This window comes from Schistocerca gregaria, chromosome 8 (assembly GCF_023897955.1).
Source record: "Schistocerca gregaria isolate iqSchGreg1 chromosome 8, iqSchGreg1.2, whole genome shotgun sequence".
Taxonomy (NCBI): domain Eukaryota; kingdom Metazoa; phylum Arthropoda; class Insecta; order Orthoptera; family Acrididae; genus Schistocerca; species Schistocerca gregaria.
This window is the reverse complement of record NC_064927.1, coordinates 330,401,701-330,425,573: the sequence shown is the minus strand read 5'-3', so window position 1 is coordinate 330,425,573 and position 23,873 is coordinate 330,401,701. Positions and strand designations below refer to the sequence as shown.

The window sequence follows — 23,873 nt, the reverse complement described above, 5'->3', positions numbered from 1 at the left end:
ACGTTCCGCCAAGTATCCTAGTAAGCCAGCACGTAAGCAGCTCTCTCCTCCCGAACAGGCCATGAAGGCCCAACGGTACCGACCGACCGCCGTGTCACCCTCACCCCACAGGCGTCACTGGATGCGGATAAGGAGGGGCATGTGGTCAGCACACCGCTCCCCCAGCCGTTTGCCAGTTTCCGAGACCATAGCCGCTACTTCTCAGTCAAGTAGCTCCTCGGTTTGCCTCACAAGAGGTGAGTTCACCCTGCTCGTCAACAGCGCTTGGCAGACCGGATGGTCACCCATCCAAATGCTAGCCCAGCCCGACAGCGCTTAACATCGGTGATCTGACGGGAACCGTTGTTACCACTGCGGCGAGGCCGTTGGCACGTAAGCAATGACGGAGGAAAATGGCAGATCCGCTCTGTTGCCATGCCAAAGACAGACTGCACTACTCAGCTAAGAGAGCAGACTTCTTCTTGGTGCTCCTGAGTAAGTGTTCAAGGAGAGAAAAAAACTAAGATCACCTCCTCCTGTCGGACTGAAACAGTATACCCATTCTGTCTGCGTACACAGTAAATTCTGTGTGCAAGTGCGAGAAAGTGTTCTAAACGTTTGTGTAGCATGTATCTAAGGAGGAACATGGGAACCAGCCCGGAATTCACCTGATGGGATGCGCAAAACTGCCTAAAAGACACACACAGCAGGCCGGCCTCGTCGTTAAATCGGCGGGCGGATTCGATCTCGGGTAATCATACCTCCCCGTCCAGGAAGCGAGAGCATTAAGTCGCGCGTCTAACAGGGTTTGTTTCTGCTGTATTGTTTTGTGCATTGCATGACTTCCTTTAAGAGGAGAAACAAATTCAACTGCTGTTTTTGATTATTTATTGCAGTTCAGAGTGGTCAGGTGCAGAAATATTGCCAGAACATTTTGAAAGTGCCCCTACAATTCCCCTTATATTTCTCATAGAACCCAAAGTGATTTAGATGCTGAAACAAACTGTACGTAATTACTCTGTGTAGATAGCTTGCTACAACTCTTAAATATTTGGAAATTTTTCGACTTTGACAATACCCAGCTGATGAAGCGTTGCGGAAACATTTTGAAAGTGCCTCTAAAATGCTACTTATACACTGACGAAAAAAAATGGCAACATCCAAAAATAATTAATGTAGATTAATGAAATTCCGGCAATACATTTGTCTAGGTAACATATTTAACTGATTAACATTGCAAGGTCACAGGTTACTGTAAGCGCGAAATAAGACATCGCAAAACATGAAATGCTGGTACATTAATAACCGGTGTAACCATCAGAATGTTGAAAGCAGGCTTGCAGACGTGCAGGAACTGTGTTGGACAGGTGCCCCATGTCAATGTGTGGGATGGAGTTTCACGCGTGTTGCACTTGCTCGGTAAATGCAGGGTCGGTTAATGGAGGTTGTTAATGATGCTGGCGTTGTCCGATAATGTTCCGTGTGTGCAAGATTAGAAACAGATCTGGTGATCGGGCAGGACAAGGCAATATGTCGACAATCTGTAGAGCATGCTGAGTTACAAGAGCGGTAAATAGGAGAGCGTTATCCTTTTGGAAAACACTCCCCGGAAGCCGGCCGGGGTGGCCGAGAGGTTCTAGGCGCTACAGTCTGGATCCGCGCGACCACTACCTTCGCAGGTTCGAATGCTGCCTCAGTCATGGTTTGTGTGATGTCCTTAGGTTAGCTAGGTTTAAGTATTTTTAAGTTCTAGGGGACTGATGACCTCAGGAGTTAAGTCCCATAGTGCTCAGAGCCATTTGAACCATTTGGACCCCCCGGAATGCTGTTCATGAATGGCAACACAACAGGTCCAATCAACAGATTAACGTACATATTTACAGTCAGGTTGCGTGGGATAACCACGAGAGTGCTCCTGCTGTCACACGAAATCGTACCCGAGACAAAAACTCCATGTTTAGGTTCAGAGCGTCTAGCATGCAGACAGTTTGGTTTCAAGCCCACAAGCTCCTAACTAACACACCGCCATTACTGGTACCGAGGCAGAGCCAGCTCTCATCAGAAAACACAACAGACCCCCACCCTGCCCTACAGTGAGCTTTCGCTTGACTCTATTACACTACTGGCCATTACAATTGCTACACCACGAAGATGACGTGCTACAGATGCGAAATTTAACGGACAGGAAGAAGATGCTGTGGTATGCAAACGATTAGCTTTTCAGAACATTCACACAAGGTTGGTGCCGGTGGCGACACCTACAACGTGCTGACATGAGGAAAGTTTCCAACCGATTTCTCTTATACAAACAGCAGTTGACCGGCGTTGCATGATGAAACGTTGTTGTGATGCCTCGTGTAAGGAGGAGAAATGCGTACCATCACGTTTCCGACTTTGATAAAGGTCGGCTTGTAACCTATGGCGATTGCGATTTATCGTATCGCGACATTGCTGCTCGCGTTGGTCGAAATCCAATGACTGTTGGCAGAATATGAAATCGGTGGATTCAGGAGGGTAATACGGAACGCCGTGCTGGATCCCAACGGCCTCGTATACTAGCAGTCAAGATGACAGGTTCAAGGCTTATATGCACTTCCCTATCAAATTATTGTTTCTGAAGCTTTTTAGCATGCCGAACAGCCTGTGTCCACGCTACTGGTGGGATGTTGTCTTGCCTCATGCACAAGCGATTCAGTGAATGTTATCTTGAATGATTTTTTTTCTCTCACATTGCCTTATCCTTTGCCCAAATTAACGCCATAGGGCTGCATTGACAGAGACACGTGGATAAACGCGAAACTGTGTGACCCCATTACGTGCAAGGAAGTCAAGTTTGTACGTTCTGTCAAGTGACTTGCATAAATTAACGAGGAGATCTGCACGAGCCTGGTTTATACCGTGCTTAATATTTTTACTTTTAAGCCAGGGAAAAATATCCGGTTTTCTGATGTTTAAACTTGGTGTAACAGTTGAATTATAACGGCTAATGACTTTTAAGCTAGGTATGACAAGAACTGTGAATCACGTCACAAAACTGACAGCGTTCATTTCCGAATGGTAATCACTGCTGTTTTCCTTACACGTAAACACAAGTTTATTCTCAGAAACAAAACTAGACCAAGAGTTCGCATGCAGAATAATTATCCGAGAACCTATTCCTAGGAAAACCGAGCGAGGTGGCGCAGTGGTTAGCACACTGGACTCGCATTCGGGATGACGACGGTTCAATCCCGTCTCCGGCCATCCTGATTTAGGTTTTCCGTGATTTCCCTAAATCGTTTCAGGCAAATGCCGGGATGGTTACTTTGAAATGGCAAGGCCGATTTCCTTCCCAATCCTTCCCTAACCCGAGCTTGCGCTCCGTCTCTAATGACCTTGTTGTCGACGGGACGTTAAACACTACCCACTACCACCCACCACCACCTATTCCTAGGAAACTTTAAAACCGCCAATATCGTCACTCATTTACCAGCAGATCTTCCTGGAATGATTCTAATTGATCCATGTTTCATCATGGTAATACACTGTTGAACTACCTCCTTCTCTTGTATCGTGAATTTTTATATGGGATGTAGTTAATACTGCACCTATGTCACTTCTTTGAACTAAAAACTCTTGTTAACATATCTGGAAACAACGTCTTTTAAACTTTTTACATTGATGAAGTGCTTACCATTGAAGCATCTTTTCTCTTGCATAGCTGTAACACGTTTTTGTGATGTCGGGTATTCATAATTCATATGGAGCACTTTACAACATCTTTGTTAAAACCATCCATGCACTTTCCTTTATGATTCTGTTTACAGTTCTCTTGACAACACCATGTGATTCTGGAGTCCGTTCTTGTGTCTTCAAACGTCAACAGTAGGAGATCTGCTTTCAAATTCACGTTTGAAAAAGTTACACTACTGGCCATTAAAATTGCTACACCACGAAGATGACGTGCTACAGACGCGAAATTTAACCGACAGGAAGAAGATGCTGCTGAAATGAGGAAATTTTCCAACCGATTTCTCATATCCAAACAGTAGTTGACCGGCGTTCGGGCGTTGCCTGGTGAAACGTTGTTGTGATGCCTCGTGTAAGGAGGAGAAATGCGTACCATCACGTTTCCGACTTTGATAAAGGTCGGATTGTAGCCTATCGCGATTGCGGTTTATCGTATCGCGACATTGCTCCTCGCGTTGGTCGATATCTAATGACTGTTAGCAGAATATGGAATCGGTGGGTTCAGGAGGGTAATACGGAACGCCGTGCTGGATCCCAACGGCCTCGTATCACTAGGAGTCGAGATGACAGGCATCTTATCCGCATGGCTATAACGGATCGTGCAGCCACTTCTCGATCCCTGAGTCAACAGATGGGGACGTTTGCAAGATAACAACCATCTGCACGAACAGTTCGACGACGTTTGCAGCAGCATGGACTATCAGTTCGGAGACCATGGCTGCGGTTACCCTTGACGCTGCATCACAGCCATTTGCGCCTGCGATTGTGTACTCAACCACGAACCTGGGTGAACGAATGGCAAAACGTCATTTCTTCGGATGTATCCAGGTTCTGTTTACAGCATCATGATGGTCGCATCCGTTTTTATAGACATCGCAGTGAACGCACATTGGAAGCGTGTATTCGTCATCGCAATACTGGCGTATCACCCTGCGTGATGGTATGGAGTAGCATTGGTTACACGTCTCGGTCACCCCTTGTTCGCATTGACGGCACTTTGAACAGTGGACGTTACATTTCAGATGTGTTACGACCCGTGGCTCTAACCTTCATTCAGTCCCTGCGAAACCCTACATTTCAACAGGATGATCCACGACCGCATGTTGCAGGTTCTGTACTGGCCTTTCTGGATACAGAAAATGTTCGACTGCTGCCCTGGCCAGCATATTCTCCAGATCTCTCACCAACTGAAAACGTCTGGTCAATGGTGGCCGAACAACTGGCTCGTCACAATACGCCAGTCACTACTCTTGATGAACTGTGGTATCGTGTTGGAACTGCATGGGCAGCTGTACCTGTACACGCCATCCAAGCTCTGTTTGACTCAATGCCCAGGCGTATCAAGTCCGTTATTATGGCCAGAGGTGGTTGTTCTGGGTACTGATTTCTCAGGATCTATGCACCCAAATTGCGTGAAAATGGCCGGCCGCGGTGGTCTCGCGGTTCTAGGCGCTTCAGTCCGGAACCGCGCGACTGCTACGGTCGCAGGTTCGAATCCTGCCTCGGGCATGGATGTGTGTCATGTCCTTAGGTTAGTTAGGTTTAAGTAATTCTAAGTTCTAGGGGACTGATGACCACAGTAGCTAAGTCCCATAGTGCTCAGAGCCATTTGAACCATTTTTTTGCCTGAAAATATAATCAAATGTCAGTTCTAGTATAATATATTTGTCCAATGAATATCCGTTTATCATCTGCATTTCTTCTTGGTGTAGCAAAGTGTCAAATGGCGGTGGCTTGGTGTATGTGGAATTAACTCTACAGGGCGTCTGGCTCGGAGCTGTCCTTGAAGTAACCGATTTGCAATAGTTCGCTACGTCACTGTGGTGCAAACTGCTGCTCAAATTGCTGCTGCAGATGCAGTACGATGCGTCTGAGCCACACGCCGAACGCGATGGCCCTCCCTCTCGGTAGTACCAAGTGAGCGTTCGGGGCCTTGTCTTCTTGCTATCGCACAGTCTCGTGGCTACCGCTGCCGGCAGTCTAGTACAATGGCAACATTCCTGCCAAGTCTTTCTGCAGTATCGCAGAAGGAACACCCGCCATCTCGTAGCCCTGTTACACGGCCTCATTCAAACTCAGTAAGGTGCTGATGATAGCGTCTTTGTCTCCTTAAAGGGACCCTGGACGAAATGAACTCACTACTCCCAAAGCTAGTTAACGCTCACGACCGTTACAAGACGTATTCAAAACAAACCAGATTTGAATCCTCGTAGCGGCGCTACTAGCGTCACTCTTATGCTACTGATTCAAAATTTGAACAGACATCATTATTCAGATGTAGAAACACGCCTGTCAACTTTCGTTTACATCGCACAACACCTTCTTGGAGTTACGATTTTTTTCCGTCAGTGTATTTCTCATAGAAGCCAAAATGATTTATATTCTGAAACAAACTGTACATTATTACTTTGCGTAGGCAACATGCTACAGTTATTAAACATTTGAAGAAAAGGATTTTTATAGCCATCAGCTGTACACATTCAACGTCATTCTTTATAAATACGGGATTATGTCATTGCCTTACTTGGAAGACAAGCTCTTTCATTGTAACTACTATCAACGAATGTCTTTTACATACTGTTATTGCTATGCCAAAAAATTTGTCTCTTGCAAGACATCATTTTTACGATTTACGTTTAATTTGGTTGCCATGTTTTACCACGGAGCATCATCTACGCTTATTCTCCTTATGCTATACCCAATGTATGCCGTTTGTTTATATTAACCACAGCATGTTGGTAATACTGAATTAGTCTCTTATCACAAACTCTCTGCCGCGCAGGATTAGCCGCGCGGTCTACGGCGCTGCAGTCATGGGCTGCGCGGCTGGTCCCGGCGGAGGTTCGAGTCCTCCCTCGGGCATGGGTGTGTGTGTTTGTCTTTAGGATAATTTAGGTTAAGTAGTGTGTAAGCTGAGGGACTGATGACCTTAGCAGTTAAGTCCCATAAGATTTCACACACATTTGAACACACTAACTCTCTGACTTCTTCTACGGACTAAATTGAAGGAATGTCTACATTATGTCTTTCCTGGAACGAGAATCTGTAGAAGATTTGGAAGTGTCTCATGGCAGCAATGAAGAAGCTCAAGAATACTAAATGGATGCCTCAGAAGTGAGAAAGTACTAGTTGAGCCAACACCAGAAGTTGATTATGTGACCCTTAATGTAGGAAACTTTTTGGCTGTAAAACTAAAAGAGCAAATAACAAAAAAGAACAAGTAGTTTGGTTCGCGTGTTAGAAACTAGCAGTGCTTGTAATAGGATCATGGAAGGAAGTTTTGCCGCGCGGAGTGGCCGGGCGGTTAGAGGCGCCTTGTCATTAATTGCACGGCCACTGTTGTGGTTGGCAGGAGAGCCAACACAGGGTTACTAAAGGAGGCCGAAATGCACGCGTTTTAGCTCACGCAGGCTGGCGTGAGGTCTCGAACATGACAAGGGAATTAGAATTGAGAACAACGGACGTAGCTGGTGGAATACTTAACTTTAATCCATTAATGACGAATGTCGCTCTTGACGATACATGGTTTACAATATAAATAGTACTGATAATGGCGCATTGCTAGGTCGTAGCAAATAACGTAGCTGAAGGCTATGCTAACTATCGTCTCGGCAAATGAGAGCGTAGAAGTCAGTGAACCATAGCTAGCAAAGTCGGCTGAACAACTGGGGCGAGTGCTAGGAAGTCTCTCTAGACCTGCCGTGTGGCGGCGCTCGGTCTGCAATCATTGATAGTGGCCACACGCGGGTCCGACGTATACTAACGGACCGCGGCCGATTTAAAGGCTACCACCTAGCAAGTGTGGTGTCTGGCGATGACACCACAGCCACTCCCGCCGGAGGTTCGAGTCCTCCCTCGGGCATGAGTGTGTGTGTTGTTCTTAGCGTAAGTTAGATTAAGTAGTGTGTAAGTCTAGGGACCGATGGCCTGAGCAGTTTGGTCCCTTATAAATTCACACACTTTTTTTATTTTTTAGGGAAGTTTTCTAAAACAGTTCAGATGCCACAGAGACACTTTTTTACGGCTGGAAATCAAGGAGTTAGGCATTGTATACTCTCATGAGGTCATCACATGTCTTCTGCAGCCAACGACTCTTCGCAACGATTTCCTTCAATTTCTAAAACATGTTTTCTAAATTTGTGTTTCAGTTCAACGCTACGTTGTTAAATCATTATACAGCAGCCATTTTATATGTTGTATCACTTCATACACTTACACAAATGACACAAGGGGTTTTAAAAAAAATAATAGGTGAAGAAAATAAAAAATGAAAAATGATTATGTGGATAGGTACTCATAAGACAAATCTAATCGACCATTGGTATAAACGTATTAAAAATTTATACCTGTTAACAAGTTTTTTTATTTGCAAACTATATCATTTCACCCCGTTTTACAGTATTCCTCAAACTGGAAAACACTTAACGGAGTTTCTTACTTGTTATGCGAAAGTTAATTGGCGTTATTTGTAATTTATTTTATAAAAAAGATTTTTAACCAGGTTTAACCGTAAATGATTACATTACAGATTAACATCCTCGGTCTCGGCAAAATCAGGAATATTACATAGCCAAAAATGCTCTAGAACGGAAGTTGTATTTAGCAGTTTTGTAATTTTTTTGCATCGTCAGTGTTATCCATTTCAGTTACTAATAGTTTGTTGAGCAGTTCTACTTAACCATCTCTTCTTTGTTCAGATGTCCTGCACTTCCGTTGACGTGCTTTCCGTAATCTAAAAAATGGCTCTGAGCATTATGGGACTCCACTGCTGGGGTCATTAGTCCCCTGGAACTTAGAACTACTTAAACCTAACTAACCTAAGGACATCACACACATCTATGCCCGAGGCAGGATTCGAACCTGCGACCGTAGCAGTCCCACGGTTTCGGACTGCGCGCCTAGAACCTTTCCGTAATCTAAAAATATTTACTTTTCCATGTTCAAATGTGTGTGAAATCTTATGGGACTTAACTGCTAAGGTCATCAGTCCCTAAGCTTACACACTACTTAACTTAATTATCCTTAGCACAAACACACACACACCCATGCCCGAGGGACGGCTCGAACCTCCATCGGGACCAGTCACACAGCCCATGACTTGACTTTTCCATCCATACACAAATAGAAAAAAATATAGACGTTCATTCATATGACACAAGAAATAAATATCATCTGAAAAGTATTCCACACAGACTGAGAGCTGCTGGAAAATGTTATCGATGCTCAGGTGTATAAATGGTAAACCATTCTCCCAAAAGTCTACAGGACAGCAGAAGTAAAAAGACATTCCAGAAACTTCTAGAGGATTACGTAATGGAGAAAGAATTTTATAGCGTAGATGAAAATACTGTAGTTTGAAGTAAGTAAATTGTTTTATGTTGTAATATGCCGGTTAAATATTTTAAGATATTACGTTAGTTTACCTGACTTATATTACACATACACACTCTGTACATAATGTAACCATATGGGACCAAATAAAAGCAATCAGTCAATCAATTAAGTCACCTTAGCATGAATATAAAGAATAGAAGCATTTGAAATGTGATGCTACAGAAGAATGCTGAAGATTAGATGGATAGTTCACGTAACTAATGAGGAGATACTCAGTAGAATTGGGAAGAAGAGAAATCTGTAGCACAACTTGACTAGAACAAGGAATCTGTTGGTAGGACAAGTTCTGAGGCATCAAGGGATCATGAATTTAGTATTAGAGTGACGAGTGGAGGGTAAAAATCGTAGAGGAGGACCAAGAGATGAATTCGCTGAGCAGATTCAGAAGGATCTAGGTCGCAGTAATTACTCGCAGATGAAGAGGTTTGCACAGGATGGAGTAGCATGAGGAGCTGCATCAAACCAGTCTTTGAACTGAAGACCACAACAACAAGCACGAATATTCGTCCAGTCTTCATATATACTTTACATAATTTGGTTGACTTCTTCTGCTCTGTTTTCCTTCTTCGACATTATCTTATTCTTTACAGTACTATGATCGGAGATTTTTTATTTAACACTTGATGCTAGAGTATCACATACCAAATTTTTATTCAAATAATCAGGAGCGGCGTTTTTTGTGACTTCTCTTTGGCTGTAATCATCCAAAAATTTCAGCCTACTTTCTTTGGAGCCAACAAACATTATTGCACATAAACCACCATAAAGCAATAACCTCAACATACTACATAACAAAACACACAAGGGCCCCAGTTGCCTGTCCTCTGCTACACCTAACTAGGGAAACAACGCGCAATTACGTACAGCCTCCATTTCGCGGAAGTTACGCATGCACAAATTCGCATGCGTAATTGCACTGTTGAAAATGTAAGCGCATGCGCAAAGTCGAACAGAAAAATGGCATCGTGTGGACGCATCTTTACAGATCTTCATATGTTTTTACTGTTTGATATTATACTGTTTGATGATCTTACATTACATGCGCCTTTTACGACATTCTTTGATGATCTTACATTACATGCGCCTTTGACGATATTCCCCTGTTAACTCTCAGTGTCAGTAATCTTTACGCATTTGTATGGTTTGTGTCACTGGCTGCATTACGTGTATTTTACATAACACTACGATACATCTTTGCATTTGGTATGTTAAAGAGTCATGTATGAGTAGTGTGCACTTTTGATCCATCTGATCTACTGCTTTGTAACTACTGCCAATGATTTTGATGTAGTTGAGAACAGTTAATATTTCGTTCTTTTCGTCTGCGTATACTGCATATGTTTTTTAGTTTTTGCTGTTTAGTTTACCCATGATGGTGATTGTAAAAATCGAAACCAATAAAGAATAAAGTTAATAGCGTATAGCTGATGGCTGTAAAATTCCTTTCTTTCACAAACTGTACGTCTTGCCGCGCTATGTATCGTCTCACAGGTCGAGTAAGGGGAGGAACACATGTAGCTTCCACATAAATACGTAGATTTTAAAATCGATGTTAAAGAATGTGGAGGCGCTTCAAAAGCGCAAAAATACGGAAAATATTATCCACCCGAAAATTTTAATGGCAATAAAACAATTAATTGAGAGAATAGAGATTACGACTGCACCAATCTAAAAAAAGCGTAAATGACGGGCAAACATAAAAACTGAGAATGTAAAAATAGGTTAATTATAATTACATGTTAGCTTGTTTATGTTTATTACACTGTCCACGAAATAAAAGTGCACTGTAGAAACTAATCAGACAAAATGAAGAGAAGACAACAGTGCCCTCAAGGTTTTGCCCCTACTGACATATCCTGCTGGCGCTTTTGTGTAGGGTACAGGAGTGGGAGGGTAAAAGGATATGGAAAGTGAGATGGGGTGCATTTGCATTCGACCATTATTTTTCTTTTCGAACATCCTCACAACAAACAGGGTGCGTTTGGTCCTTACCTCCAAAGCGCAGTGAGCAGAGATGTTGGAACAAGTCAGCTGTAACGGCGAAACGTACTTTGTTTTTATTTAAAACGACTCCGTATGCGTTTGACTTGTTTTTAATGCCGCGAAGTACTTGCTGAAACACTAGTACGCAAATACAGAAGACGCTTGGGAATGCTGGCAGGCGGCTCTCTTTCTAGAGTTTTGGCCGCCGGCGCTTAGATGGCAGCACGGGTACTGCGCGCGTGCTTCGTTCCCTGTAGGACACACACACATACACCCAGACTCAGCCACACACGGACAAAGGCTAGGGTCGGCGTCTCCCCTCACGCGTTTGATGCGAGATATATTGCTTGATATTGCCTCGTGTCTCTCCTATTATGAACGGCGCTCCGTCAGAATTAATTTGCATTCCGCGTTCTACAGCGGCAATAAATGCCCGCGTGACGGTCCATTACCCGGACCCCCGCCTCACAATCTGTTATAATCGAGCTCTCGAGCGCCCATTCACGGTCGCTCCTTCTGTTTCCTCTCTCGCTGTGGGAACACTGCCCAGAACTCTGTAGCTGCGGGAATGCCAAGTGCGGCTGGCGGCTTTCGCTAGAGTTATGAATGACACTTCCGGCTAAATATTGGTGCGAAAGAGTTGCGAGAGTGAGGAAGAATTATTGGAATTAACAAAGTCAGTCTTCTGCAGAACCTGCTTCCTCCGATCTGGCAGGGAAAATCTAAGGCGTATGTCCACACCTGCATTAGGTTTTGAGTATTTTGCTGAAATCTCGTTAAGAATTATTTGTGTGCATCTTTAGTGCAAATACGTTCTCGATTCGTTTACACCTTTAGAAAAAGGTTTGAATCTTTTAGCCCGGCAATAATCCTTTCCCAAATGAATGTCCAATTTCGAATCTGTAACTTTGCCGCTAAAGTGGAACGCGGTAATTCAACCGCGTGGTCACATTCGACCCTCTTTAGCGCCAGTGATAGGAATAAAGAAAGAACATAGTTCGTTTCACTACAGCAAATTAAATCACAAAATTCGCAACATAATAACTGAGGAGACGCACCTTAAAACATTGGATAGCGCAGTTTTTCTGCGAACCTGTCTTCTGTTTTAGATGGCAATAGGACAAGTGTAGCACTTATAAAATTTTGTGAACTATCCTGTCTACTCCCTATAGAGATGAGATGGGTATTTCAATATCCTCAAAGCGTTTGGCTATATTTTTTATTACTTTTTGTTAGCTTCACCCATCCATACTCTGCAAATCACTGTGAAGAGCATGGCAAAGGGTACGTCCAATTGTACCGGTTATTAGGGTTTCTTCCCGTTCTATTTACGTATGGTACGCGGGATGAATGATTGTTTAAATGTCTCCGTGCATGCAGTAATTAATCTAACTTTCATTTCACGCTCCCTACGCAGGCGATACAAAAGCGGTTGTAGTATATGCCTGGATTCATCATTTGAAGTTGGTTGTTGAAACTTTATGAGTAGGCTTTCTCTGCGTAGCTTGCATCTACCGTCAGCTGCCTGCCAGTTAAGTTTGTTCGGAATCTCTGTGAGACTCTTCCACGGGTCAGACAAACCTGTGACTATTAGTGCGGTTCTTCTGCGTATACGTTCAGGATATCCTGTTAGCAATATCCTTTTCAGACTGATTGCTTTCTTCTAGTGCTTTACCAATAAACCCAAGTCTGAAACTTGCTTTAGCCACAACTGAGCGTACGTCATCGTTTCATTTCATATCTCTACAAACGGTTACAGCTACATTATTACTGTAGTCATAGAATACTATGTCCTTCGCTGTGTGAAGCGTACAGATTTACGTTTGTGAACATTTAAAGCAAATTGCCAATCTTTGTATGACTTTGAAATCTTATCAAGATCCCACTGAATATTTCTGCAGGTTTTCATTAATCTACTACGCATTTCATTGAAAAATAGTTCCACTTTACGCCACAAGCACTACAATATTAGTAAACTGCAAAGGCGCATGTGAGCATGGCCGGCCGGACTGGCCGAGCGGTTCTAGGCGCTTCAGTCCGGAACCGCGCTGCTGCTACCGTTGCAGGTTCGAATCCTGCCTCGGGCATGGATGTGTGTGATGTCCTTAGGTTAGTTAGGTTTAAGTAGTTCTAAGTTCTAGGGGACTGATGACCTCAGAAGCTAAGTCCCATAGTGCTCAGAACCATTTGAACCATTTTGTGAGCATGTTTCGAGACACACTCATACTCTCTCTCTCTCTCTCTCTCTCTCTCTCTCTCTCTCTCTCTCTCTCTCTATATATATATATATATATATATATATATATATATATATATATATATATATATATATATATAAAGTAGCAATGTACTGAGTGACTCTTCTACGGCGTGCGCTCTTGGAATTTTAACAATACCTGGGTAAACCACATCGTGATGCAAATCGCCTCTCTTCACAGTGTTTATTGTTAGTTTGCGGATTCACGACGGCGCCGAATCTGTTTCTGCATGTAAAATTATTTAAAAATGAGTATTGTTAAGATTATTATTTTCGACACTATTTTAGAAAACTTTTGGGGATGTATACCTCGAAACGCACTTATCTGTATAGACTCTAAAGAAGTGCGAAATTGTATTGCATACAAGAGTGATGAATGGAAGATTATTCAAGTATGTTACAACGTGGCTGAGTTGTCGTGAAGAAAGCATTGACAATTAATGATCGTTGACCTTAAAGGTAGTGAACGGAATAGCGCTAATGCACTTTGCGATTCATTTACAGAGTGGACTTCCTTAAGAAAGAAGCGAATATTTCAGAATATGTGTGGCTTCACTGGTCATATGATTAATATGTGAACTGCTCTTGATGTTTCGGAGTCTGCACACTGTTCTACATTGAGCAGATGTTGTACGTAGTTCCACTTATCCTTGACAAGAATTTGGGTATGGTGACATGGTTACCAGTAGGACTAATTTCCGCCGAATTTCGTTGGCAATGCAATGTAAGATTACCTCTGATATTGGGAGGCAGCTTATCAAGGGTATGTGTGTATGTAGATAAAGAGCGAATAACCGTTACCACACTAGGCAGCGAGCTGGCACAGTTATTACGGCACGGAATTCATTTCGAAAGGAGAATTCAAATTCCTGCCAACATATCCAGAACTCTGATAAGGCGCTTTCTTTTTACAAATGAACTCTCCTGCAGGACAACACTGATCACATGAATTATCAGCTGTTTGGCTTCACGCGGCAATTCACTTCACTATGTCTTCTCAATTGGTTCGTTGTTGTGCAAAAGATGCACTGAGATTTCTGTGCCTCTGCCATTACTCATAATCCTTAACCCAGGATAAGAAATACGTAATGTTCATCTAAGAAAGAAATACTGTGAAAAAAAGCAAGAGAAGGGCCTCAGCACATACTCGTACATAACACGAAGTATGCACACTTACAGACGAACGGAAAGTATGAGGATAGACAGAGGATGGTTGCATTAAAAAAGATGTTGCTTTCACTGAATGATGCGAATTAGTCCAAGTATTCCATCTCGGTGATCTAGTGACTAGCGCTGCTGGCTACCAACGTGCATATCCTGGGTTCGATTTCTGGTAACAGCAAAGGATATTTCCGTCGAGAAATGGCCTCGAGTAGGATACACGGGGCTTCGTGAGGACAAATGAAGAGCTAATTTAACAAATAGGCATCAAAATCGGCACTCGGGCAGCTGACGTAGGATCCAACCGAAAGACTTGCACCAACCTGCGAGCCATTTGAAACTTAATTTATTTATTGTCCAGGTGATTTGATGAATATGGCTCTTGTATTTTGATTTTAACATCGGACAAGATAACTCGTATTCATAAACTCATTCTCCCATTTACGACAATAGCGATACATTTTACTGGGTGGCACGTCGAACTTAGAGATAACTCAGCAACTCACACGGGTACAACCAACTGGTTCCAAATTAAAAAAAAATGTAGTAGAAATACGTATATGATACACATGACGGATTCACTGTGTGTTGTGTTTCTCTCTATGAAAATGAAATAACTTTTTTTTTCTTCAGCAAAAATTCGTCATGCATATCTGAAACTATTTTGCACTGTAATTTGTAAGCTTTGGAAATTTTCACACACTGTTTTGTTAGCTGTCACCAGCACCTACGTATAGCTAATTTGACATTGTTGTTAAAGTAAAATATGCATTAAATAGGTGGTTGGTTTGAATACCACAACAACACATTGTTGTCATTACTCATCCGATAACCAGTTAATTCAGTTATGAGTAAACTTAAAAGTTTAACGTGGAACGAGAACCACAACGCAATTTGGCGTCCTTCACAAAAGCACAGCACTGACTGACGAAGCTGAAAGTCACGTTGATTCTTTTTTTTTTTTTTTTTGAAGGGGGGGGGGGGGGGGTCATCAATCTTCTGACTGGTTTGATGCGGCCCTCCACGAATTCCTCTCCTGTACCAACCTCTTCATCTCAGAGTAGCACTTGCAACCTACGTCCTCGATTATTTGCTGGATGTGTTGCAAACTCCTCTCAAGTGTATGCCCTCTACAGCTCCCTCTAGTACCACGGAAGTCATTCCCTCATGTCTTAGCAGAAGTCCTATCATCCTGTCCCTTCTCCTTATCAGTGTTCTTCACATATTCCTTTCCTCTCCAATTATGCGCAGAACCTCCTCATTCCTTACCTTATCAGTTCACCTAATTATCAACATTCGTCGGTAACATCACATGTCAAATTCTTCGATTCTCTTCTGTTCCGGTTTTCCCACAGTCCATATTTCACTACCACACAATGCTGTACACCAGACGTACATTCTGAGAACTTTCGTTTTCAAATTAAAGCCGATATTTTATACTGTTATAGTACTCTTGGCCAGGAATGCCCTTTTTGCCATTGCTAGTCTGCTTTTGATGTCCTCCTTGCTCCGTCAGTCATTAGTTATTTTACTGCCTAGGTAGGAGAATTCCTTAACTTCATCTATTTTGTGACCAACAGTACCGATGTTAAATTTCTCGCTGTTCTCATTTCTGCTACTTCTCATTACTTTGGTCTTTCTTCGATTTACCCTCAATCTATATTCTGTACTCATTAGATTGTTCATTCCATTCAGCAGATCATCTAATTGTTCTCCTCTTCCACTCAGGATAGCAATGTCATCAGGGAATCGTATCGTTGATACCTTTTCACCTTAATTTTTAATTCCATTACTGAACCCTTCTTTTATTTCCACCATGGCTTCCTCGATGTACAGATGGAACAGTAAGGGCGAAAATCTAGATCCTTGTCTCACACGCTTTTTAATCCAAGCACTTCCTTCTTGGTTGTCCAGTCTTATTATTCCCTCTTGGCTCTTGTACATATTGTATATTACTCGTCTCTTCCTATAGCGTATCCCTATTTTTCTCAGAATTTCGAACATCTTGCACCATTTTACATTATCGAACGCTTTTTCTAGGTCGACATGTCCTGTGATCGTGCCTTGATTTTTCTTTAGTCTTGCTTCAATTATCAACCGCAACGTCAGAATTGCCTCTCTGGTGCCTTTATCTTTCCTAAAGCGAAACATCCTCATCTAACACATCCTCAGTTTTCTTTTCAGATCTTCTGTATTTTACCTTGTCAGCAGCTTGGTTGCATGAGCTGTTAAGTTGATTGTGCCATAATTCTCGCACCTCTCTTGTAGTCTTCGGAATTGTGTGGATGAAATTTTTCCGTAAGTCAGATGGCAAGTCGCCATATTTATACATTCTACAGAACAACGTGAATAGTCGTCTTGTTGCCACTTCCTCCATGATTTTAGAAATTCTGATGGAATGTTATCTATCCTCCTGCTTTTAAATTCTGATTCTAATACTGGATCGCCTCTCCCTTCTAAATCGACTCCTGTTTCTTCTTCTATCACATCAGACAAATATTCCCCCTTATAGAAGCCTTCAATGTACTCATTCCATCTAGCCGCTCTCTCTTCAGCATTTAACAGTGGAATTCCAATTGCACTTTTAATGTTACCACCATTGCTTTCAATTTCAACGAAGGTAGTTTTGATTTAGCTATATGCTCAGTCAGTTCTTCCGGCAATCATTTCCTTTTCGTTTTCTTCACATTTTTCATGCAGTCTTTTCGTCTTAACTTCCATGCACTTCCTATATATTTCATTCCTCAGTGACTTGTGTTTCTGTAGGCCGTAACTTAACTGAACATTTTTGTACTTCCTTCTTTCATCGATCAACTGCAATATTTCTTCTGTTACCCGTGCTTTCTTCGCAGTTACCTTCTTTGTATCTATGTTTTTCTTTCCAACTTCTGTGATTGCCCTATTTGGAGTTGTCCATTCCTCTTCAACTGTACTGCCTACTGAGCTATTCCTCATTGCTGTATTGCCGTATTGCCTCAGAGAACTTCAAGCGAATCTCCTCATTCCTTTGTACTTCTGTATCTCACTTATTTGCGTATTCATTCTTCCTGACTAACGCCTTAAACTTTAGCCTACTCTTCATCATTATTACATTGTGGTATGTATCTATATCTGCTCCTGGGTACATATTACAATACAGTATCTGATTTCGGAATCTCTGTCTCACCATGATGTAATCTAACTGCAACCTTCCTGTATCACCCGGCCTTTTCCAAGTTTACTTCTTCCTCTTGTGATTCTTGAATAGAGTATTCGCTGTTACTAGCTGAAATTTATTACAGAACTAAATTAGCCTTTCTCCTCTATCACTCCTTGTTCCAAGGCCATACTGTCCCTTAACCCTATTTTTTCCTTAGAAAGAAAATAAAACTACGCAAAGCTTCGCTTTCTGGCTCTCATGACCGACCGACTGCCGTGTCAACCTCTGCCAATGGCGTCGTTAGATGCGGTATGATGGGTCAGAGGGTCAGCACACCGTTCTTCCGGACGTTGTCTGTTTTATCGACCTTGGAACCGCTACTTCTCTCTCATGTACTTCCCTGATTGGCATCATGAGGCCGAATGCAGCCTGTTCCGATCCTCCCAGGAACAGGGGAACCCCTGGGGATCGAACAACGGCCCACTGCTTAGTAGCCAAACATTCTGACCACTGAACTATGGAGGCGGACTTAGAAGTAAAATACGCAATGAATATTTGAATTCGCAGACAGCTATCCAATCTGTTTCACTCACGGTGAACATTTACTGCCATTTTTGTCGATATTTGATATTTCAGTTTATAATATTTTTCAGCCATTATTAAATTTTTTTCAAATAAAATTGACCTACCTGTGATTTTTTCTTCATAAAGTAGCTCCAAAAGTTGACTGCAGGGCACGGACGCTAACTAAATATTAAGTTGTTAACTTTTCTGCCGCTTCGGTTAATATTCTTCCGAAGTACAGGGAAGAAGTTCTCCAGTTGGCGGAACAGGAAAGAAAGTCGCCTGCGCTGTGAATATTTTAAAAACGTCCCTCCGCAGCGTAATTGCTTTTCTCCGCTTAAGACATTTGCTAGAACAAGTCCGTGAGTTCCTCTTCTTTGCTGTGAGAAACGTCTTAGTTTAAAAACTCAAGAGCGACGGAGCGTTCTCCTATGTACTGCAGGTTACGTCGTATTTTAACCGTCATTCTGCAAGCTACAGGCAGACAAAATTGGCTGAAGCTTCAGTTACTTCTCAAAGCTTCTGTTTCTTCTATGAGGGCGTTCAATAAGTAATGCAACACATTTTTTCTTGGTTGATTTCGATTGAAAAAATGCTTAGTTTGTTGTGGGACATCATGGAACATTCCTGCTTCAGTCCCTATAGTTTCACGAAGTTCCGATATGTGGCGCACTACACGTAGCCTACCAAATAGCACCTGTAACGGAACTGTATTTCAAGCAGAGAGCTGTCATTCAGTTGATTTTGGATTAAAACCAGAGCATCGCAGATATTCATAGGTAAAATTATTTATTTCAAGTTTCTGCTACCAGTCACTTTTTATTTTATGTTTAATCTAACATAACGCGACGCGTTTCGAACATATTTTGTTCATTTTCAAGCGTTTGTACATACATATATACATTGAGAAATGTTACTTAAAATAAACAATTTCAAATTAGATTAATGTAGAACACTTTGTTTTTTACTGTAGCTGCTGGTGTGGCATTTGGGGCGAAGTAGGGGGGCAATGTATATATAGAGATCGAAGTCAGTGATGTCTTCTGCTGGTTTTCTTCTCTGTTGTTGGTTATGTATCTCACAGCCTCTATCGGATGCAGATAGATTTACATCAGTTATGTGTTACGAAAATAGTGTGAAAGGGTTTTATATGGCAGTTGATCACTTACAGTTACATCCTCTTGCTGCTTCACTTGTATCACTGGTGTAATGGCGGAGCTGTTGATAGACATCACACTATTGCACATTATTTTGTCACTGAATGTCACTGCACAAATTGCTTCGATGTTGTACGCACAACACAAGATGGCGGACTGTAGCATGTGAGTCTGTATCGATTATCAAGGGTTTGTATAGATATTCTTGGTTCTGGTAGATTATTTACATCGACATTTCATGAATATATTGAGTTAGAACTGGCTTAAGACTGTTGAAGAATTTTGATTTTTTGAATACGGTTATTTCATTAAGAATGTTATCTCCATGCTTTGTGTTATGTATGAAAATTTCCATTTCTTCCATGATATCCATTCTTTTACTTTTTCCTATTTTGTGTAAAATTTCGAGGTTGTCTTCTATTTTCAGAGGGTGGTCTGTGTCTTAGGAAGCCGGCCAGTCTGTGGATGGTTTTTAGGCGGTTTTCCATCTGCCTCGGCGAATGCGGGCTGGTTCCCCTTATTCCGCCTCAGCTACATTATGTCGACGATTGCTGTGCAAAACAAGTTCTCCACGTACGCGTACATCACCATTACTCTACCAAGCAAACATAGGGGTTACACTCGTCTGGTGTGAGACGTTCCCTGGGGGTCCACTGGGGTCCGAACCGCACAATAACCCTGGGTTCGGTGTGGGGCGGCGGAGGGGTGAAGTGGACAGCGGTAGTCGTTCTGGTGTTGTGGACCACAGCGGCTGCGGCGGGGACAGAGCCTCTCCGTCGTTTCTAGACCCCGCTTAACATACCTTACAATACAATACAAATGTTGCAAAATAGAATTTTGTAGCCGAAAGAGTGGGGAATAATATAATGTATAGGAATCACGAATAAAACCAACTTGCTTTCAGAAAGAAAATGTTTTGTATTACTTATTGAACGTCCGTCGTTTTTCATGTTTATCATAATGCCATAATATTGTGTCTTTTTCTTTCAATTTTTCACGCAAAATTCAGATAAACTTCAGGATACCAAGAAGGAATGAAGTTGTATTATGGAGTTGGTGCGACACTAGGCGTGATCGCATGCGCGAAAATTCTCGCGAATATTTGATGCCCCACGGCGAAACTCTTTAACGAAAGTGATAGTGTGCAAAACTCGCTAATAGTCCCCTCAAATATCTCCACACTAACTGCAAAACTTTCTTGAATCTACTATTCAAATATATCACTGATGTACTATTTTTATGTTGTAGAAGTACTGTGTCTGCCTACGAAAAGCTGTTGATGCATCATGGAAGACAACAGCAGCGCTCTTCAATTAAGGAGGCTCAATGCAAATTCGTTATTCGTAACAATATTACCCCCTGCGATGGAGACTGTAGATTTAGAAAAGATGCCGCTGTTGCAGCTGCACGTTAACACTGACATGGAAATCGCTGAATCCACTTTTGGCCGTAAGAGGTTAGTAATTGAGTACAGTCTGAGAGATCGTCTTGCAGAACAGGATGATTCGATTCTCAACCTGATAACGTTTCTAATCACTGTAGAAAGAATACAACAAAACTTTCACCAGCAACATAGGGAGGAGTAAAGAAAGGCTTTACTTCGTACACTTTAAGAATTAAATGCTAAGGCACACTCCAGTGCTCTTTCTGATATTTTTCGTGTAGATACCTCATTGTCCACACAGGTGGGCGACATTGGAAGTCACGTCTCATCTCATAGGAAATGTACATGGGAGATGAGAAAAAGGACCAGATACTTTACTAGGTGGCACGTTTTGTGTAGCCCAAGTCATGAGTTGACAAATTTCATTTATATGCTAGTTGTCCTCGGTGCTCTTGACGAGAAAATCTTTATAAAAATCCGTGGTTTCGACAATATTCACTATTCTCTTCGCCAGGAAAACGACTGGCTGTCGAGAAGGTAAAGGACTCACACAAATGTAACTGATTATATTTATTTATTACGAGGCGTATTCCGAAAGTAAGGTCCGATTGGTAGCTAAATGGAAACAACAGTGAAAATCGGAAGTGTTTTATTTGCTGTAGTTCGCCACAGCTTCCAGCAACATCTCCACATAGTCGCCGCTTCATCTGAGACATTTGTCTTAGCGTTGTACCAACTTTCCGATACCTTCGTCATAGAAGGTAACTTTTTGCCGATTCTATACGCTGATCTGCGGTTCGTTGTCTGTGTCAAAACGTTGACTTCATAGCCAGCGGTTCGTGTCAGCAGGGATGAAAATCCGAGAAAGCATAGTCCGGGCTGTATGGAGAGCGATCAAACACTTCCCATCGAAAACGCTGCAGGGGTGTTCTCATTGCCCCTGGAGAATGCGGCCTAGAACTGTCATGAAGAAGGAAATACTTGACAGTTATGTCATGCGAGCTGCATCAAATCAGGCGAAATCTCTTACAGGCACTCATGCGTGGCGGGAGACACTGCTTTCTAGGCATCTTTACGTGCTTACTATGTGCTCAGAACTGAAACGACGAACGTGACGCGATCAACGGGCGTACTAGAGACACTGTCGAACGCATCTATGCAAAGCTTAGTCGGATTTTCACTGTGGTTTCCATTTCGCGACCGAGCGGACCTTACTTTCAGAACACATCTCATATTAGCTTCTAGCACATACTTTTTAGCCATCAAGAATTGAAAGTATTGACAAATACAGCAAGATAACACTACGTCTTCATCTTAGATACGTTTTAGAACATATATTCGTAAATTTGTCTTCGATTTCAAAATGTTATATGTATTCACTTGTTGGGGAATTAAGTTAAATGACCATCATTCCTTTTAGATTTTTTTGTCTTCTTGTGCTATGAACTTGCCTTAATATGCACTCCTGGTTGGATCTCCAAGAATTGGGGTGATGGAAAGTGGTTGGTAGTGGCTGAGTCTCGAGAGCTTCTTCAAAAAATTGACTCTGCCTTTCCCTTGCTTTGAATTAGGACGTAGTTTACATCAGAAATTGTTGCTTCATCATATTAACAGTAGGATGTCTTCAACACGCCGACTGTGTGTAAGTTGGCTGGGAAGGATTAATAAATAAGATACGTTCTCACAATGGGTGCTATTATTTTCCTTGAATGTCTGGAATTTATAAAGCACGACTGTTCTTGTACGAATGGCTGTATACTTGCATATTTTTTTTTATTTTTGTTCCATTTTTCCTGCCACGAAAGAATTGCTTGTTGTGTTAAGTTCAGGAGGTAATCCGTGTACAGGAGTTTTATGCCTAATTCTTTCACTACAAACTGTATCTCTCGCTAATCGATCTGAATTGTCACTGTATTTGATGACGGACTGACATTTAATTCATTCAGATTCTATAGTTTGACCAGTCTTCTTTGGTTGACGATAGAGATTAGATCGAGAGTACATTTACTAGTTATTTTGTTACAGTTGCTGTAACTAAGTTAGAATCAGTCGCCACGCGGGATTAGCCAAGCGGTCTCAGACGCTGCAGTCATTGACTGTGCGGCTGGTCCCGGCGGAGGTTCGAGTCCCCCCTCGGGCATGGGTGTGTGTGTTTGTCCTTAGGATAATTTAGGTTAAGTAGTGTGTAAGCTTAGGGACTGATGACCTTAGCAGTTAAGTCCCATAAGATTTCACACACATGTGATTTTTTTTAGAATCCTTTATTATTACTGCCTTAGGTATTTTGAGAGATCTTGCGTATTTTATTGCCTGCATCGGTCAGATGTTTCAGCTAGAAATAGGGAAACATAACACGGTCGTAGAAATTTCGTTTCTTCTGCAGCTTGTGGACAGAAAGAAGCGTATCCTGTACCATTTTCCGTATCCATTTTTGAGCAATCTGGATATATCTGAATGCGTTCCAAATAAGATGTAGGTGAAAACATTCCGTATCCATTTTCCTTGATGGAAAAATCGTCATACGTTACAGGAATACTGTGATAAAAGCTGTGGTAGTCATTTAGGAACATTGGAAGGACTTCAGTTCGGCGTATTTTATTTTGAAGGTATTTCCAGAGTTAGAACCGGCTCTACACATTAAACCGCGGTTTCTCCGCGTCTCTGTAATTCCTGGTGTGAGAGAGTGTTTTGTGCGTTTTTTATCAGTGGATGGGTAATATCTGCCATTCTTTGTAAAATAGAAGGATCACAACGCATGATTTTGTGAATGTGTAGAGTCATTAACGTTGCTTCCATAAGGAGGCCGTTAGTGGGAGAACAAAGCGCAGCTGCTAGGCAGTTGCGTAGGCTTTTGTACCGATGTACCACTCCCCACTGCGACCAGAGACCACATTGGTGCCAACCACGAAACATCACTCTCAGCGTCTTTTCTTACATCGCAATGAATAGGACGGAATATACTCCTACGCAGTCTTTCTTTGTCAAGTTCTCGCTTCCACGCGTTGCTTAGTGATTAGCCCGCATCTCTGTCCAACATATCCAAATTTCCACAGCCTCTAAAGTTAATGAGCTCCAGTAGTTTGAAGTGTGGGTTGAAATCTCTCTCTACTGAAACAAAATCGTGTG

General features: G+C 42.2%; 1 pseudogene; it reads right to left on the bottom strand.

Moving 5' to 3' along the window:
- Window positions 1-252: 252 nt before the first annotated feature.
- Window positions 253-370, bottom strand: LOC126285604 (5S ribosomal RNA; annotated as a pseudogene).
- Window positions 371-23,873: the final 23,503 nt, after the last annotated feature.